This window comes from Eublepharis macularius, chromosome 17 (assembly GCF_028583425.1).
Source record: "Eublepharis macularius isolate TG4126 chromosome 17, MPM_Emac_v1.0, whole genome shotgun sequence".
NCBI classification, from domain to species: Eukaryota; Metazoa; Chordata; class Lepidosauria; order Squamata; family Eublepharidae; genus Eublepharis; species Eublepharis macularius.
In genome coordinates this window covers 34855834-34873461 of record NC_072806.1, presented here as the reverse complement: position 1 = coordinate 34873461, position 17628 = coordinate 34855834, and positions in this window count along the sequence as shown.

Sequence of the window (17628 nt, the reverse complement as noted above, 5' to 3'; positions counted from 1 at the left end):
TAGTAGTAAAGTCTATAGTTCCTATCCCTTTAGTGATGCATCTCTTCGAGACCACTTTCCTACAGCACAGCCTCCTATCTGAGTAAAAAGCCCTCTTGAATAATTCACTTTTGCAGAGTTTTCAGAAAGCCAGAAGAGTGGGAGCTTTCCTACCCTCTTCAGGTAGGCTGCTCCAGAAGGTGGAGGCCACCACAGAGAATGCACGTGTATGGGCAGCTGCTGGTTTTGCCCATGTGCAAGGGGGCACCTGCAGAAGGCCCTGTTCAGGTGAGCGAAGCTGCCGTGGAGGGACATAGGGAGGGAGGCGGTCCCGTAGATTTGACAGACCGAAGCCTTGAAGACCTTTGTATATGATAACCAATACTTTGAGTTGAGCCCAGTAAATAATAGGTAGTCAATGGAGTGACGACAGACTGGGAGTAATATTTATGCTTCTCCTAGCTCCCGTAGTAACCAAGCTGCAGTGTTCCACACCAACTGAAGTCTCTGCGATAACTTAGAGGGGAGACTTACGTACAGCAATCAAGTCTCAATGTCACCATGGCACGGATCCAGGTGGCCAGATTGGTCATATCAAGGTAGGGGGCCATCTTCCAGGCTACAGTAAGCTTGTAGAAAGCATTTTTTGCAGCTGCCTTAACATGCTTTTCTAGAAGTAGCTCTGAATCCAGTATAACCTCTAGGCTCTTAACTGAGTCTGAAAAGGTCAGACAAACTCCATTGAAAGTGAGGAGAACAGTGAACTTCAAGATCTCTGCCTGGAAATCTTGTTGGTTTTCAATGTGCAGAATCTTGGTGCAGACCAACACAGGAAGTGCCCTGAAACACTCTTCAAAGTGATGTGTCAAGACCTCAAACTGGTCACACCAGAAGCTTCCAGTGGGTTACCCCCTCCCCCTGTAGCATAGCTACCGTTTTCTTTCAGATCATTTTGAGAGTTTGCCACCCATTTGGGGGCAATCAGTGAATATGTCCAACTGTTAATGGAAAGATTGGTGGTTCGAGCACACCCTAGAATGCTACACGTGTGCTCACAGAATGCCAGACTTGGACTGGAGAGACTGAAGTTCAAATTCCCATCCAGTTTCCTGGGAAACCTTGGGCCAGTCCTCTTCTCTCCACCTGACCTACCTTAAACGGTAGCGGTGGTGATAAAATAGGCCTATGTGTGCTGCTCTCAATTCCTTGGAAGAAGGGAGGCACAAAAATATAATAGAAAGAAAAAGAAAAAGTGAAAGACACAGATGGGCAAGTGGAAGAGGAAGAGAGACAGAAAATTCAGTTAACATGCAGTTTGGAATTCAGTGTAACAAACTATGGGCTAGAAGAACCAATGCAGCACTTCTATGGGTGCAAAGATCCCTAGGAGCAGGGCTTTTTTTCAGCTGGAATGCGGTGGAATGGAGTTCCGGCACCTCTTGAAAATGGTCACATGGCTGGTGGCCCCACCCCCTGATCTCCAGACAGAGGGGAGCTTAGATGGCCCTCCACGCCGCTTTGCGCAGAGGGCAATCTACACTCCCCTCTGTCTGGAGATCAGGGGGCGGGGCCACCAGCCATGTGACCATTTTCTCTGAGGGCAACCCACTGAGTTCTACCACCTCTTTTCCCAGAAAAAAAGCAGTCTAAAATCTAGTTCCAAGGGGGGGTCCCTTGTCCCCAAGGATCAGAATTGGGATGGGGGGATTTCATGCTGCTATGGGAGGGGAGAGATGAGAAAGTCACAGTCTATGGATGCAAGATTTTGAACCCGTGGAAATGCTGTGCTGGATCCAACATAATATATTGATCATTTCTGCAAGTATCTTATTTTTTAGGGTTTTTTTTTAAAAGCAGGTTTCTTGTTCTCAATACTGTAAAGATAGGTTTGAAAATGTGAGTAAATCCTAGTGAAATTCCAAAAACCAGTGCCCTGTCCGCTATAAATGGGCTTTCCAGTGAGAAAGGGAGGGTGGCACTTGAGAGTGCAGCATTGCTCCCCCACAGCAGAAAACTTGAAATGGGTTTCCTCTCAATGCAATTTTTGTGCAATCAAAAACTTGGGGGGCCTTCCCCCACCCCCACCCCCACATCACTACAATATGAATTGGTGATGTAAATTGAACACATTGTTTAGAAAATGAAACTTAAAATATAATGGTCTAAAATTAGAATAGGAAATTTAAAATACAACAACAAAAGTCACAGAATAATCAGCAGCCACAGATAACAATAGAGAAGCTCTCCATCTAAATCCACCCTTTCTTTCCCCTCTCTCCTTGAGTGGTGGAGATAAACAGGAGCAGCGGGTGAACTTCTATGCCAAGAATGAGCCGCAACTGTTGATGTTGGACGCGTGCCTTTTCCCCCAGCCAGGCGACACACACACGTGGTCCATTCTCCAAAAAGTATGTTTAGACTTCGATCCGCAGTCAGGACAACTCACCTTGAGGATAAAGCTAGCTCGTTTATTTTATAAGGAATAAACTTCCTGTTCTGGCCTATTCAATTGGCGCCAATTTGGGCCTTCGAAGTTTAGGTTGCGTGCGTGCATTGCCTCTTGTTTCCTTTGGGCGTTTCTCCCCAATATCTTCCATGACCAGAAGTGAATCAACTCTCTAAAATCCGTTGTTAAAACAGAGACACACAGACAGGGAAATACCATCCCTTTCTGGATAAGTGGACATTAAAAGTTGCCTGGATAGCCCAGGTGAGCCTGAAGCTAAGCAGGGTCAGCCTTGGTTAGTACTTGGATGGGAGACCTCCAATGAAGATCAGGGTTGCAGAGCCAGACAGTGGCAAACCACCTCTGTTAGTCTGGTGAAAACTCCACCAGGGGTCTCTATAAGTCAGCTATGACTTGAGGGCAGGGTTTCATTCATTTATAGTGAATCAGGTGGCCAATTGGACATCGAGGCCAATATTGGGTCCTCTGACTGGCAGCTGCTCTTCAAGATCTTGAGAAGAGGTCTTTTCATATCACCTCTGACTTGATCTTTAAATTGGAGATGCCGGGTATTGAACCTGGGACCTCCTGCATGCCAAGCAGACGTTCTGCCCCTGAGCTGTGACCTCCTCCCACTAGTGCTCCAATTCATCTTCAAACATTCAAACTGCTGGCATGATTGAGTAAGAACCCTCAAATAAAGCAGAGCAATTGCAGAGAAGTATCTCAAGCAACTAGTCCTCAAAGTCCAAACCGTGATTCACAAGTTTGTGTGTACACAGCTTGGCTCTGGGATCCCCGCCTGGGTCAGATATAAAACAGACAAGAATGGATGGTTCTCAGTTCCTGCTGGTGTAGCGCTCAATTCAGATCAGAGCTGCCAATTTTTCAACCTCAAACTATGTGTGTGTGTGTGTGGGGGGGGGTGTTATTGGCCAATTGAAGAAACCCACATGCATCTCAAGGAACAGCTGGGTTTTACAAAATAATACCTCCCTAATACTGGCTGTTTTCACATGGTCAAAGCCTCCAGAATACCACGGAACGAAGCGTCTTCCTAGCGTGATTTCCCAGCACGGATCCGTTTAATGGCGTGATTTCTGATGTCATTGCGCCATTAAAGGGGATCGTCCCAAGAAATCATGCTAATAATAATAACCTTCGATTTATATACCACCCTTCAGGACAACTTAATGACCACTCAGAGCGGTTTACAAAGCATGCCATTATTATCCCCACAACAAAACACCCTGTGAGGTGGGTGGAGCTGAGAGAGCTCTGAGAAGCTGTGACTGGCCTAAGGTCGCCCAGCTGGCTTCAAGCGGAGGAGTGGGGAATCAAACCCAGTTCTCCAGGTTATAGTCCCACACTCTTAACCACTACACCGAACTGGCTGTCAGGAAGACGCTTCGTTCCATGAGTTTTGCACGATCTTATGGGTGTGTCTGAAAACGGCCACTGTTTCAGGTTGGGAAAACGCTGCAGGGGGACAACAAACGCCCCTTCCCCGTCTGTGCTGTGGTCTTGATCCAAATCAGGCCCTACACTTGCAGGAAGTGAAGAGAACCCGCAGGCTGGGGCCCCCCAGAAGACCCAGGCCGTGCACGTATCTATCGTCTAGTCGCCTGGAAGGATATTCAAAACAGGGGCCAAATAGAGGCAATTTTGCTTGCCAGGAGCTCAAGCGGCTGCCGTTTGAGCTCCTGGCAAGCAACACTGCCTCTATTTGGCCCTTATTTTGAATATCCTTCCAGGCGACTAGACGATAGATACTGATGCTGTCTCTTCACAGTTGGTCGATCACTGCCCAGGGGCAGCGTGAACCCCCCAGAAGGAGCCCACAAAGTCATAAAGATGTGGAGCCCTCGGAGCCAAGCTACAAGTGACGCCTTACACAGGTTGGACACTTGTCAGCTTCCCTCAAGTTCTGATGGGAAATGTAGGCGTCCTGGTCTTGCAGCTGTAATGGAGAGCCAAGCTGTAAAACCAGGACGCCTACATTTCCCATCAGAAGTTGAGGGAAGCTGACAAGTGTCCAACCTGTGTCAGGCGTCACTTGTAGCTTGGCTCTCAGATCAATTCTGCTAGCAATGGGACTTCCCTCTGGTGCAAGGAACCTTCTCCAGATGCACGGGCCTGCTACGAGTCAGGGAGAGTCTTCTCGCACAGCGGGAGAGCTCTGCTGCAAGCGTTTCAGCCCAAAATATTATGCAACAAATTACATTTCTCAATGCAAATGAGGCGACTGAACTTCTCTGCTCCCACAGGTTGACTTCACATAACAGACCCTGTAGCTGCTGGTGTTAACCCAGACAAGGAGCTACCATAATATTCTGCACCAGAGTCTGTCTCAGCCCAGAGCTGGTTTCTCCTACCTCATTACCCCTTTGCAGGGCTTTTTTTCAGTGGGAACGCGGTGGGACGGAGTTCCGGCACCTCTTGAAAATGCTTGGCAATAGTGCGTGAAAATAATATTATTTCAAAGAATTGTGTGTTTCTCCCTCATCTCCCTCTTGAGAGTTCCGCCACCTCTTTTCCCAGAAACCCACCCCCTGCCCTTTTGTTTGTCTGTACCTGTGAGGAGGCGGCTGGAACCTCTGACCTCTCTCATCATCCATTATGTGTAATCACCTAATCTGTTCCAGTCACTTGCACAGAGAAGCACACCTGAAAGATTTATGAAGGGATTCACACCAAGCCTCTCTCTTCCCCCAGCCCCTCCCTTTCTGTAATTTTCCTCATAAAATGTGGAATATCATTTCTACCACATAGCCTCTGAAGAAGTGAGCTCTGACCACAAAAATGTGTTGGAAGAAACCATGTCTGGTGTACAAAGAGAAAGAGAAGAAGACCCCATGGGGGGCAGCAAAGGCTAGTCAGACAGGAACGTGAGGTCGGCACCTCTCTTTCTATTGAGGGCCAAGCTACACATGACGAATGACACTTGAACGGCAAGTGTATTTCTCCCTGTTCACTTGCCCTCCACTCAATCCACTTGCCATTCAAGTGTCATTCGTCATGTGTAGCTTGGCCCTCTGTGTCATTTCTTTGGCCATTTCCACACGTTCCAGAATAGCACTAAACTCACTGAACGAGAGCATCTTCCTGGCGTGATTTCTGACATTATCACGCCAGTGGCGCAATAGCATCAGAAATCACGCCAGGAAGATGCTCTCGTTCTGTGAGTCAAGCGCTATGCCGGGACGTGTGGAAATGACCCTGGTCTTGTCTCCAGAGTGGTACTCTCAGGGCAATATCCTGCTTCTTCTTGGAACCTCTCTCTCTTAGACAGCTGGATATTTAGACATCTCTCTCTCCACTTTACTATCAAGTATGTCAGTTCCTAAATAAACTTCTAAAACTCTTTAATCAGTTTGCGTGACTGCTGTTGTGTAGATACTTTGCCAACAAAATGCATGCTGGAATAAGTGTTTTTCTGTTTCATACCACTGTAGAGATCCCATTCCCCAGGTGGGGGTGGGGGATCCCCTGCTTTCACTCTCCACCCCCCACCTCCACTTACCTGGTGGGCGGGGGGAGGAAGACACAGGAACAGGCCTCCTGGGTAGGCTTCCAGGGCAGCGCAATGATGTCATTGACAACATCACATCACCCTGAGATCACTCCTACGCTTCGCAGCAGGTCAGTTTGGGCCTCAAAGAGGCTGCTTCAGTGTCACCAGAAATGACGTCATTGTGCAGCTGTGGGACTGCATGCAAATTAAGCGTGAAGAAGGAGGTAAGAGCCAGGTCTCCCCCCCACACACACACACACCAGAAGAGTAAGGGGACATGGCAACCCTAAACCACGGGACCTGCTAAGATCCAACACTCTTGGTAAGATCATCACTGGGCCACTCTGGGACTTGCCCACCCCTCCTTCCTCCTCCTCCTCCTCCTCTAGCTAGTTTGACAGTCCCCCTTACAGATGACCCTTACTGCCCCTTTGGGTTCCCAGATCAGTTTTTCTAGCATTGTTCTTTTTCCAGGAAAAGATGTCAGGGCTTTATCACAAAGTTCTGGCATTCAACCCGGACATTGCTAACCTTTTGCATGCTCATTAACAATTACAACCAGCTGCAAAGTCTGTTACAGCTCCCAGCTGGGATGTGCACGGACTTCAAGATTTTAGAGTTCATGGGCTGCACCTTGAGACATCAGGAGGACAGCATATAAATTCTGTGCCAGGATGCAGCTGTACAGGGCCAGATTGCATTTTATTAGCTAATGCTCACAGTGTGTGTGTGTGGGTGGGTGGGGGGCAGAACTGAGACAGCAATCTCACAAAACCACATAGATATAAACCCCAGACACAGAGATTTCATAGTGTCTCCTTCCCGGTCTCACACCAGGATCAATTGCCCAAGTTGCTCCCCAGTTACTATATATTGCAGAAATCTCTTCTCTGCACACCATACATTGTCTTCATGGATCATTATTGGTGATAATTATTCAGTCTATTGTATTTTTACCCCATCCTTCCTCCAAGAAGGCGCATGTGGCTCTCCAGCTCTTGTATTTTATCCTCACAACGATGCTATGAGGTAGACTAAACCTGAGACAGAATAATGGCATGAGCAGAGTGAGTATTTTGCCTTAAACACTCTAATCCTCATACTAAACTCTAACCATTACGAAACATTGCCTCTCAATCATCAGTATCCCCCACAAACCCCGAAGAGTGGCTTGGGGCTGCACCAGAAAAGAAGGCTTCAGAATCCCCCCCTCTGCCCCCCCACACCATTTGGGGAAGGGCTGAGTTCAACTGAATTGAACCTCCGCAGATATTAAAAGATATGAAGTTGCATCACAAGGTGGTTTTGCAACAAATAATTGAAAAATGAAGCCTTTCCCCGGCTGCAAGAGAGGGTAAGGATAGACGCAGAGAAGATCAAACCTAGCATGGCCTTTTGAGCAGTAACTGATGACATACACACATTCAACAGCGGCAAGGGATTTAAACTAACCAGACAGACATGGGTCATGCATGTCTACCTATAAGGGTACATGCAGTTTACAAAGTGTGTTATTCTCCTCCTCACAACAATCATACTGTGAGGTGGGTGCAGCTGAGAGAGCTCCGAGAGAGCTGTGACTGACCCAAGGTCACTCAGCTAGCTTTAAGCAGAGGAGTGGGGAATCAAACCTGGCTCTCCAGATTAGAGTCCTGCCACTCTCAAGCATTACACCAAACTGCATTCACACCCCTGCCCTACCCAAATGCATGCTAGCATGGTTCCAGCTGACCCAAAGTGATGTCATTGGCCCTGGGAGCATGCATGCACTTTGCACATGCACATGTGGTACCAGGGGCACCACCTCCCACCAAGAGTTGCCCCCTGTGCTGGCAACCCGCTGAGTTCCACCACCTCTTTTCCCAGAAAAAAAGCCCTGCCAACAGGCAAAAATAGGGACAGGATTTGACCTGGAACAAGGACAGGGAAAATGGGTGCCGCTGGAATATCGAACGATAGCCTTATGATCAGCGCAACACTCCAAAAACTGGAGGAGTCTGCAACTGGCAGCCCTTGGGCACATTCTGCTGCCCCCCAGATTTTCAACTTAGATACGAAAGAGGACTCTGGAAGCAGCTGCCACCATGGGAATAGGATTTGCTAGGAGGGCACTGCAGCAAGTGAACTTTTATTTGTTTAAATTACAAGGTGGCATGCAAGTCCGAGAAGACTGGTCACACCACCATGATAAAGCAATAAAACAGTAAAACAAACCAGCTACAAAGGGAATAAAACATATCGGCGTCTAAAGTGGTGCCAAGTTCCGGTATAGCACAGGATGCAGAGTTAAGAACAGCACGTTGCTCTGCACATCTCTTGAAGGTTGGCAGGCAGGGCTTTTTTTTCAGCTGGAACGCGGTGGAACGGAGTTCCGGCACTTCACAGACCTCCCCACAGAGCTCAGATGAGTTCCTTCGACAAGGACAAGGTCAAAGCAGCCCCATTTTGCTCCTTCCAGGTGTTTTGAAGTTCATGCTTTTGATGTAAAGTAACCCTAGCTGAAAATCCAGCCCTAACAGGCACGGGTGGGTATGTGGAGAGGATCGTTCCCAGTGGGGGCTGCCATCTTTGTTAGCAGCCAAGCTGCTCTGCCCTTAACAGACTCTGAAAGCCTTTCCTGTCATGAGTGAAATCTCCCGCTGAACTTGTGCATGGTTGGCCTCAGGATGGAAACTGGTTGGGGTCTCTTAATACCCTGCAGTGATTCCAATAGTCACGCCCAGTCCAAAACTGGGCTGGTTTTCCAGTTTCTCCTTATAGAGGGTTTTGCCAGGGACACCAGCAAAGGCTTAAGAGACAGTCCTGCTTCCAGAACGTTCCCAGGCCTTGCAGAATGGGATTTACTGACTGCAAGTAACTGGACTGGGGCCACCATACCTATGGTGTCAGGTCCAGTATGTATCTAAACTGTACTGACTCCATTTTCTAATGCTTTTAGTGTTTAAGTGCTTTCTCCCCAGGTGCACCAGTTCCCAGGCAGCATTCCCACCAGAGGAGATTGTTGTGTCTAACACCGTTCCACCGAGCATTGGCCTTGAAGGAGAGCAGCTTCCCAGGACTGAAAGATGTTGTTTTGAGAACTGTGGGGGGAGGCTGTTCCAGATGGGTATTGTTACTCTGTATCCTATGCTTGCTCTTCATTGGTAACAATGATCATGTACCATCCTGAGTCTCCTATTCAGGACAGTGGACTATAATGGACCTTTTCTGCAATAAAACTTCCTTTGTCAGACACTGGACTTATTCTTGCTTCTAAAGGGAACCTTGCAGAGAGTGCCTTATCTAGCCACAGTCTGACATTTTGTTACCAATCAAGAGCAAGCATAGGATACAGAGTAACAATACCCATCTGGAACAGCCTCCCCCCACAGTTCTCAAAACAACATCTTTCAGTCCTGGGAAGCTGCTCTCCTTCAAGGCCAATGCTCGGTGGAACGGTGTTAGACACAACAATCTCCTCTGGTGGGAATGCTGCCTGGGAACTGGTGCACCTGGGGAGAAAGCACTTAAACACTAAAAGCATTAGAAAATGGAGTCAGTACAGTTTAGATACATACTGGACCTGACATTCTGCCCCCCTTGCTGAGGTCGATGAGAGGCGGTGTAGGCGTCGAAGCACCAGCCCCGGCTGGCACCTGCGATTCTTGGGGTTGCACTGTTTGACTGTCGGGGGACGCATACGGATCAAACAAAGGATCCCTGTCCGGAACTACCTTGGATTCCGCTGGGCCCGACTCAGGCATGATTGGTAACAGGCAGCTTCCCAGGACTGAAAGATGTTGTTTTGAGAACAGTGAGGGGACAAGGCCGAGGGCTGCAGCTCTTCCCTTGCTCTCGCTACCCACCCCGTCGGAGTGGGGAGCCCGACCCCGAGAAACACGGGAGCGCCGGGCCGGAGAGCTACATCCAAGAATTTCGATGGACGGGCGCCGAAGCCTAGAGACGGTCCCTGAGCTGGACAGCAGCCAACCGTGGCTGTTTTGGAACCGGACGACCGAACGGACGGATGGGAACACATCTCACCGCGGCGCCCTGAGTTGGGATTATTCGGAACTTGCCCCGTGGAAAGAGCCAACGGAAGTTCCTGAGCAAAGTTGGGTGCAAATACAAAGCCGTACCCATGCTGTAGACTCCGGCATCTCGGCCGTGACGGGCCTAGCCAAAGGAATTCTAGCAGCGAGATCGCGAGTCGATCAAGGTGATCCTCCGCCCTGGGGGCCGTTTTCCCCGGTGAGTACAACTGAAGGAGGTTCCGTGATGGGGCAACCGGGTCCTAGCCGAATGCAACAGTTGGAAGCTAGGCTGATCAATATGGAGGAAAGTTTGGCTCATGCCATTCACCTAATCTCGTCAATGGGGGCAGGAGAGAGAATCTCGCCTGAAGAAATGGCGATACAAATCGCCACCCTTCAAAGTGTCATGTCCTATCCAGTGGAGGTCGACCCGCAGCAGCCGCTACCTTCGGGAGAGGAGGAATCCTACCCTGAAGAACCAGGAGAATCGCCCGCGGAACACCCTGGACTAAACGAAACTCCGCCGAGCGGGGATACTCCAGCTGAGGTGCCCGGAGAGACTCCAACGGAAACCCCTAAATTGGACGGGGATCCGTCTCCCGAGGAGACTCCAGCGGAGGAGCCAAGAGAAGGAGAGGGACCAACCCGTCCAACCGAGACGACAGTGATACACCCTCCCGCCTCTCCAACAACAGTTCGGCCGGGTCAGACGGAAGAACTCCCGGCCCCTTCTGAGGAGGAATTACCGCAGCGACCGCTAGAAGTGGTTCCTAATCAGCAAACCCCGGGAGAAGATCTACCGGCGCCACAAGACCAGCCTGTGCGTCCCAGAGACACGACACCAAGAGGGGCAAGCCCGCGCGGCCTACCACCCATTAAGCCTTCGCCGCTGCGGCCCCTTCCGCTTCGACCACAACTAACCCCGCCGCTGCAGCCGATACGTTTGCCACTGGAGCAGCCCGTAAGACCACCTCCGAACCAACCGATGGGGCCTACACCACTACGACCCCACCAACCTACCCCTCAGCGGCCGACCATTACTCCGCCGCTCCGACCACCTCCACCTCAACCGCTACGGCCAGCACCTCCTACATTGCCACCAGCCAGACCGAGATTGCAGCCGCCTGCCCGACCCAGACTGCAGCCACCAGCCCAGCCGAGAGCACCACCGCCAGCCCAGCCGAGAGCACCACCGCCAGCCCAGCCGAGGCCGTCACCCCCGGCTCAACCGGTGATGCCGCCGCCAGCGCAACCAGCACCGCTAGCACCCCCCATACCTCAAGTGCCATTGATGCTTCCGGCGGACTTCTACCCAGCACCGGCTCCGAGGCAAGACCTCCCAATGGGTTGGGTGAAACTGGAAGCCACTTTTGATGGGGATCCCTCCAAACTGGGCTTTTTTCTAGTGCAAGTCGTGCAATTCTTCAACCGGTGGGGACACCTCTTCGGCAGTGAGGCCAGCCAAATTGAACATCTCGGCTCCCGCTTACAAGGGAAAGCAGCGGACTGGTACGTAGGACTATATAATATCGGGGCCCCAGAACTCGATACTCTCCAGGGGTTGGTAGATGCTATTCGAGCACAATACGAAGATCCCTTAGAGGAAACCCGGGCCCGAACAGAATTGCAGGCCATTAAACAGGGCAGCATGTCAGCGAGAGACTATATCACGAAATTCCGACAATTGGCTGCCAAATGCCCTAGGTGTGAGGAGTCCACCAAAATCATCCTGTTCAAGCAAGGTCTAAACCCGAGACTTTTGGACAGAGCCCTCATGCAGGACAATCCCCCTACCTTGTTAGGTTGGATCCAACTTGCATGCGAAGTTGAGAATCGCATCTTGGAAGTCCGTTTGGTTGAACAACAACAACAAACGGGACAAAGAAGACCCTTGACTTTGCAGAAGGGAGGACGGGGAGCTGGGTACGCCACCCGTGGAGCGAGAGATGCTAGATGGCAACAAGGGCTGTGTTTGCAATGCGGACAAGCCGGTCACTTTGCAGCACAATGCCCCTACCGGCCTGTGCAAAGACTTCCGCTTCAATTAAGGCGCCCAACCCTTGCTCCATTTCCTACTCTCCAACGCCCGATTCCCGCACCTCGAGCGAACAGAGGCCGCGGCGCCTCCCAAAGGCCCGCCTCAGAGAGGGGACTAGAAGCGGAAGAAGTTATGGAATACGACCCCGCTTCCCCAAACGCAGAAGCCAATCCAGAGAGCCCCCAGTCGGGAAACGAGATGGATTTCCGGGGACTGAACGCAGTGTCCACCAACAACGCCTATCCTCTACCGCTCATCCGAGACCTTCTCAACGTCGTGGCCCAAGGTAAGATCTTTACGAAATTAGATCTAAAAGATGCCTACTTCCACGTTCGTATCAAGGCAGGGGATGAGTGGAAAACCGCGTTTAATACACCCCTCGGACAATATGAATACTTAGTTATGCCTTTTGGATTGGCGGGAGCCCCGTCTGTATTCATGTCCATGATAAACGAAGTTCTACACGAATTTCTGTACAAAGGGGTGGTGGTGTACCTTGATGATGTTTTAATTTATTCGGACACCGAGGAAGAATATGTTCAGATGGTACAAAAGGTCCTAGCCACCTTGATGAGGAATAAACTGCCCATCAAATTGTCCAAATGTGAATTCCATAAAACAGAACTCACTTACCTTGGGTATTGTATCTCCCAAGAGGGTCTGAAAATGGATCCAGCCAAAATACAGGCGATACAAGATTGGCAAACGCCCACCACCCGCAAAGAACTGCAATCCTTCCTGGGTTTTGCCAACTTTTATAGAGACTTCATAGCAAATTTCGCCCAAATCACGCTCCCCTTAACAGAACTGCTGAAAACCAAAGATAAAGGGGACCAAGCTAAGAAGCCCTCTTCCAAATTACAATGGACCCCCGATTGCCAAACGGCTTTCGACTGCCTAAAAGAGCAATTTGTAACAGAACCCATCCTCTCCCACCCCAATGAACAATCCCCCTTCATAGTACAGGTCGACGCCAGCGATACGGCGATAGGGGGGGGTTTACTACAGAAGGGGGAGGATGGAAAATTGCGTCCTTGTGCGTTCTTGTCTAGAAAATTTTCTGCCGCGGAAAGGAATTGGAATGTGTGGGAGAAGGAGGCCTTTGCAGTAAAAGCAGCCCTTACTAACTGGAGACATTGGCTGGAGGGGGCGCGATACCCTTTTGAGGTATGGACAGATCATAAAAATTTAGAGGCCCTCCGGAGCCCACGCAGACTGAATGCCAAGCAATTGCGGTGGGCGGAATTCTTTTCAAAATTTAACTTCACTCTAAATTATCTCCCGGGCAAAACTAACTTTTTGGCGGACGCCCTATCGCGCATGCCCCAACATAGGAGCAAACGGGCGGAGACGGTCGACACGGTCTTCTCGCCTAAGCAACTTGGGGGCGTGGTGACTACTCGCAGCCGCGCCAAGCAGTCCCTCCCAGCCAACCAGGAATGGAAATCGAAACTTAAAGCTGAAATAGAGAAGGAGGGGGATAGAGCTCCGTGGAGCAAACTGACCCAATCCCCACAAGGGGATTGGTTGGCCGGGGGCAAATTGTATGTCCCAGACAGCCTCAGACTGGAAATTTTGCAGCGCTGTCATGATGCTCCCACTGCTGGACATTATGGGTATCTAAAAACTTTGCATCTCGTCCAAAGACAATTCTGGTGGCCGGGCATGCGCAAAGACATTTCCCAATACGTTAGTTCCTGTCCTGTTTGCCTCAGCGCCAAAACCAGAAAAGGGAAGCCTCCGGGTCTCCTGCAACCATTGGAAACGCCAAACAGACCCTGGGACGTAATATCCATGGATTTTATTACTGATCTACCTATCTCGAAAGGACATAATTGCATTTTAGTGGTGGTAGATCTGTTCTCCAAACAAGCACATTTTATCCCCTGTACTGCTATACCCTCCGCGCGAAAGCTAGCGGATCTGTTTTTAAAACACATCGTGAAATTACATTCTTTTCCGTCCAAGGTAATTTCGGATCGCGGCGGACAGTTCGTTGCCAACTTCTGGCGGGAGCTTTTGAAAATGTTGAATATTGAACAAGGCATCAGTTCAAGCCACCACCCACAAACCGACGGACAATCCGAAAAAACTAACCAAATTTTAGAACAATTCCTTCGTTGCTACATTAATTTTCAACAAGATAATTGGGTGGACCTCCTCCCCCTAGCCGAATTCTCCTATAACAACAGTGTACACGCTTCAACGGGAGAGGCTCCATTCAAAATTGTGTACGGGACTCACTTCGACCCCTTCCCGTTAGACGCACCCCCTCTCCATTCCTCTAAACTGCCAGATGTATCTTCATGGTGGGGGGAGGCGGCGCAGCAGTGGACTCTTATTAAGAAACACCTTGAAAAAGCCAAACTGGATTACAAAAAATACGCAGATCGCCATCGTGTGGCCGAATGGGAATTACAACCTGGAGATCATGTGTATATTTCCACAAAAAACCTAAAGCTGGCTCAAACCAGCCGCAAACTCGCTCTAAAATTCCTAGGACCTTTTCCTGTGCGCAAAATAATAAATAAAGTAACTGTTGCTGTAACTTTGCCTAAAAACCTGCGCCATGTGCATGATACGTTCCACGTCAGCCTTCTAAAGAGAGCTCCCACCGACAACAAATGGCACATCAAAGCTCCACCCATTCCAACCTTGATTGACGACCAAATACACTATGAGGTACAACAAATCTTGGACTCTAAGCTCAAGCGAAACCAGCTTTTTTACCTCATTCGCTGGAAGGACTTTGATTCTGGTTACGATGAATGGGTGAACTCTGCACATGTTCATGCTCCTAGATTAACCAAAGCTTTTCATACTCGCTATCCATATAAGCCAGGGGGGGATCTATTTTAAGGGGGGCAGAATGTCAGGTCCAGTATGTATCTAAACTGTACTGACTCCATTTTCTAATGCTTTTAGTGTTTAAGTGCTTTCTCCCCAGGTGCACCAGTTCCCAGGCAGCATTCCCACCAGAGGAGATTGTTGTGTCTAACACCGTTCCACCGAGCATTGGCCTTGAAGGAGAGCAGCTTCCCAGGACTGAAAGATGTTGTTTTGAGAACTGTGGGGGGAGGCTGTTCCAGATGGGTATTGTTACTCTGTATCCTATGCTTGCTCTTCATTGGTAACAATGATCATGTACCATCCTGAGTCTCCTATTCAGGACAGTGGACTATAATGGCCCTTTTCTGCAATAAAACTTCCTTTGTCAGACACTGGACTTATTCTTGCTTCTAAAGGGAACCTTGCAGAGAGTGCCTTATCTAGCCACAGTCTGACCGCCACTCCCATTATGTCCCCTGTAGGGCTTTGTGCTCTGCTGCTAAGCCATTACTGGTGATCCCTGGCCCAAGGGATGTTCGTCTGGCCTTGACCAGTGCCAGGGCTTTTTCGGCTCTGGCTCCAGCCTAATGGAACATACTGGGGTTGCCAGGTCTCCTCACCCTCCAGGCATGCACGGTGACATCTGTAAGGTGAGTGCCTGGTCTCCAACCTCCCGCCTGGAGGGTGAGGAGACCTGGCAACCCCAGTATGTTCCATGTGCTTCCAGAGCTACATGCGGGTGAGAGGTGGAGGGTGGAAGCAGGGGATCCCTCACCCCCAGTGGGGGGCTGGCAACCCTAACATACTCCCAAGGTCCGTGGGATTTACTACAGTTCTGCAGACCACATGCCACCCCTGGGAGTGCTCCAGCACTCCACAGTGGGTCAGTTTCGGGCTGAATCAGGCTTGTTTCGGGCCACTGTGGAGCGCTGGAGCACGGGAGTGCTGCAGGTGCGGCACAATGGGCCCTGGAGTGCTTCTGCACTCTGCAGTGGGCTGATTTTGGCCCATTTCAGCACAAATCAGGCCCGTTTCAGGCTGAAACCGGCCCGCTGCAGCGTTTGGGAGAGCGCCGCTCTGTCTGGTGGCGCGCCCCAGGAGGCACATTCCCCGCCTTCCCCCCCCCCCACTGGCAAGGAAATTGGGAGCAGAGGGTGGAAGCGGGGGACTGGCAACCATAACCCAACCCTAACATGCTCGTATTCGAGATCTAGGCCCTGTGGGATTTACTACAGTTCCACAAGGCATGTAAGATGGAGATAACAGCAACAACTGTGCTTATGTACTACTCTTCTAGACAGATTAGTGCCTCACCCAGAGCAGTGAACAAGTTAGTGTTATTAATATCCCCAGGGCTTTTTTTCTGGGAAAAGAGGTGGTGGAACTCAGTGGTGGAACTCAAGACTGCACAGTGACGTTACTTTGGGTCAGCTGGAACAAGGGGGGGGGGGTTAAAGTTTAAATCACCCTTGGTGAAAATGGTCACATGGCCAGTGACCCCACCCCCTGATCTCCAGACAGAGGGGAGTTTAGATTGGAGGGCAATCTAAACTCCCCTCTGTCTGGAGATCAGGGGGCGGGGCCACCGGCCATGTGACCATTTTTAAGAGGTGCCGGAACTCCATTCCACCGCGTTCCGGCTGAAAAAAAGCCCTGATTAGCCCCACAATGCAGCTGGGGAGCCAGCATTCTGTGTCCCTCAACTGCCATGCTCTGCCCCGACACCCTGGATGTTGCGTCATGGTTGCGCTTGTAGTCTTTTATATAGCAGTTTTATTCTCTGATGTTTGACACCTTTATCTATGGATTTTGTGACTTTTAATTTCTGCTTTCTAAAATTGTATCATTCTTTTATTGTTGGGAGCCACCCTGAGCCTGTTTGCGGGGAGGCAGGATGTAAATATGATTAAATAAATAAATACATAGACAAAGAGATAAATAGGTTTAAAGAGTGGAACTTTCCAGTTTGTCCTTATCGACAGCCATTTTAAGGAGGCACAGAGAGCTTTAATTACTCCTCATAACAAGAACATCATATTTCTGTGCTCATAACCTCTCACCTGGTAGAGAGAGCACAGGTCCATTTACAGACCTCCAGAATGAACTGGGTTTGGTACTGGCCGCAGCCAGAACTACACATCACCACGTTCCCATGACCATATGAAAAAGAGCAAAGGAGAACATGTGTCAGAGGCGAGCCAAGATGGCTGCCTGTTTGTGCTGGTGGGTCTGGGGCTCCTTTAAGGACCACAGAAGAGGAAGACGGCAGACTTGAGCCATTGGCACCTTGAAAGTTACCAACGTGTTATTTTTAAGATTGCCTGACCAATGGGTGGGGCTCCAGGTGGCTCAATGTGCAGAGTATGGTTGCCAGCTCCAAGTTGGGAAATTCCTGGAGATCTGGGGGTGAAACCTGGAGAAAGTGGAGTTTGAGGAGGAAAAGGACCTTGGCATGGCATAATTCCATATAGTCCACCCCCCAAAAGTAGCCATTTTCTCCAGGTGACCAGATCTCTGTGGCCTGGAGACCAGTTGTAATTCCGGGAGATCTCCAGCCACTACCTGGAGGCTGGCAACCCTAGTGCAGAAGCAGATATGGGGGCAGATGGTCGGGCCTAATAGGCTTTGGAGGTTAGAGGGCAGAGCCTGGGAAAGTTTTGTGCATAGGAAACAATAATTATTTTGATGCTCAGAAGCCAGAGCTTGGGGTGGAGGATGGCATTCACTGGTGATTTTTCAAAAAGGTATCTGAAGCTGATACTTGCCCCATTTCCCCACAAGTCTCCAAAATCAGTCTCCCACACAAGCT